Here is a 3,169-nt window from a genome sequence, read left to right as displayed (position 1 = left end):
ATGATCACTCAGTTTCGATGTACAGGCTTGTCACATAAAATCAAAACACATAAAGGAAAGGGCTCATCACCCAATTTCATTCATACCCGAGTTGTTCGATTAGTACTTTGGCACAGAACCATCGACCGATTAATTTGACAGGGGTCGTTCAAATAATTGTCTATCACCTTCATCAGTGCTCACTGGTCACTATGGGGAAGCTCGTTACCCCAACATAGGCCGATAGCTCGGAGACAGTGTCCCATACCATCATGCCCGGCTCATGAGTCTTAGTTGCTCACCGGTCATTACGGGGAGGCTCTTCACCCCAGCATAGGCCGACAGCTTGGATACGGTGTCCCATACCACCATGCCTGGCTCATGAGTCTTAGTGGGATCGTATCGCACTAACGGTTATGAATGAACATATCCATTAGGAATGGAGTATCCTAGATTCCATTTAATCGTGTCATACATTATGAATATATGTGATCAATTAGCTAGTAGACTAATTTGATCGACCTGGGAGAACCATGACACAACTGACATTAGGTGCAAGCAGCCCATGTAATCTAGCTACTGTCGGTCGTTCGCGTTCAACCTGGGTCAATCGAACAAGCCTTAGGTAGCCGCCCTAATTCGGGTCACCCCTTGGTTTGAGCAATTTATCGACTGACCCAATATTGTAAGCAACCTAAGCATCACTACAAACTTAGCAATTCATCATGCCGTCAACATAAATTCAACAACACAACCACTTAGGTATTTCATCGAACATGTAAGCATATATAGGATACTACGTTCACTAAGACATTAAATCAAACATGTGGGCATACATAAAGTAATACAATCACTTAAGTATTAAATCAAGCACATGAGCATCGAAAAAAGTATTACATTCCATCATTCAAGCATTTCATCAAACACGTGAGCATTCAAATCCAACAAATAGCATATATTATAGACAAATCAAAACATTTACATATAGCATGTACAAATTCATCTACAAGCATCTAATCATTAACTGAAACCCTCAAGGGTCAATAAATGACAACCTAGAGATAATGATCCGCACCCTAAAAATGAATATCCGATTTTGAGATCCTAGGGTTAGGAATTTGAGGAAAATCACAAATTCTTATATAAATGCCAAGAACTATATGAGATTCATGTAATTTATTTTAGAAAAACCTAGGTTAGGAAGTAGGATTTGTTTCTTACCTCCTAATCGCAAGTAAGGTGAATTCGGTGGAGAAAAATGATCGAAGCCAGGGCCTTGGGTGGAAGAGACCGATGAAAGGAAGAACCAAAACCTCTACCTCCTACTTTCACTCTTCTTCTTCTTCTTCTTCTTTCTCTTTCTCTTTCTCTCTTTCTCTCCTTTAGAAAATACAAATTCATATGGAGAGATGAGTGCCCAAATGAAGCCCTTATATAGTGTCAGATTTAGTGTAAATATCGGCAAGGGCTGGGCTTTTACTATGCTAGCCCTATAGGGGGATTTTTCTAACCTCTAGGGCTAACTATGGGGTGTACATATTAATATGCACCATAAGATAGTTAGCCCTAATGATGATCTACGTATGGATATGATCGGCCCGCCATTTGGATGTGTCAATCGACAGATATGATTAAAAGTCTTTTCAACGATCGCCGATAGTCGATCGGGGCCACAGCTATACGGATATGTTTGGTGAAATATCTTTAGTCGGTACCCCGACTTTGGCCATGAATTAACGGTCTGAAAGCTACAACTTTGTGAAAGAACAAATGGACTTATTTCATTTAAATTTCAGGCTTCAGCCTAGGGTATATGCCCATTTCAAGCGCTTAGCCTCTGGTTGAAGTTGCGCAGTTCTGGGTACTATCTTGATTCTCCACCTGCGATGGACGTCAAGCCCAGCAAGACGGATATTATTCTATAGTTTCGAAACTAGGCCCACTAATGAGTGGTATAGAGCTTCTTCGAAAAATCGGGATATTTCTGAAATAAATTAGGTATCAAGATTTCTTGTGAGCAATTATTAGGGTTTGGATTAGGTAAGTTCATATTGTGGCCTATTCGCAACTAGTGAAAATGATGATTGGATTATAATCACTCTAAACCGTCAGTTCTTATGCTAAAAGGATACGTGAGTCAGTTTGGTTTATTAATTAAGATTTGACCCTTAATTTCTCGACTTTTGGTAGATCTTTATTTAGTTACGGTCGTCTCGATCCATCGCGAGGTGTCCATAGTTGATCGAGGACCGGGCCTAGATTTGTTGAAGTCCATCTGATTAAGATAGCCGAATCTAGGGTTGGATCTAGATCAATCTTGACCACTTTGCATCTGTGATGACATTCTGCTTAATGGATTTGGCCAAAGGTCACCAAAAAAATGTCGGATAGTCAATATCAGGCCTCCTCTAGCATTTTGCCATTCACTGTAGGTTGGTTTCAGATGTTGGGAATGATTGATGGACAAGATCCATCACACCTAATCCCTCGCGTTCCTAATCGAGATGCGACTCTAGGGGCATCTGGGTACTCTCTTTATTTCTTCGTATTTCCAAATTGTTGGGCAGACTAGATCTTACCTTCTCATCCATTTCTCTCGTTGCTTGTCCCAATCAATGGATAGTTTATTTGATAAGAATCTATTTCCCATCTTAGGTTCAAACCCAAATTGAGTTGTTTTGGATATGGGTTTGTTCTCCCAATGTTTGGAAACTTCTCAATTGCTACCGCTTCTCCAAACATCTCCATCAAAATTTCTCATTTTATAAGGACAGCAAGAGATGACCTCGCCGATAATATTATTACCAAATTCGTGATAAATCTATTTTTCAGTAGATTTATTTATTTATTTATTAAGCGTATCCAATACGTTTCTTCATAAATGCTCACGTTGATCATTGCCACGTAGCATGCAAAGATTTAACTCTTTCAAAGACCCATGTAAGGTTTATACTATCACATTAGTAATAAAATACACAAAGTTGAAGGAAAATCAACTAAAAATCTTATTCATGTGCGAATACGCTCGGGGTGTTGGCTAAACACGTAATGGTACCACTCTGCGTTTTCTTAGAGAGCGCCTAAAATAAGTTTCAACATGACTTGAGACCTTCTCCACACACACAATCTGATCTAGTTTATGAAGACCACTGAACTAGTATGGCCCACCCCCATGGAAAACTATCGCACA

The sequence above is a fragment of the Magnolia sinica genome, chromosome 2 (assembly GCF_029962835.1).
Source record: "Magnolia sinica isolate HGM2019 chromosome 2, MsV1, whole genome shotgun sequence".
NCBI classification, from domain to species: Eukaryota; Viridiplantae; Streptophyta; class Magnoliopsida; order Magnoliales; family Magnoliaceae; genus Magnolia; species Magnolia sinica.
The sequence above is the reverse complement of the archived record's forward strand: the minus strand, read 5'-3'. Positions refer to the sequence as shown.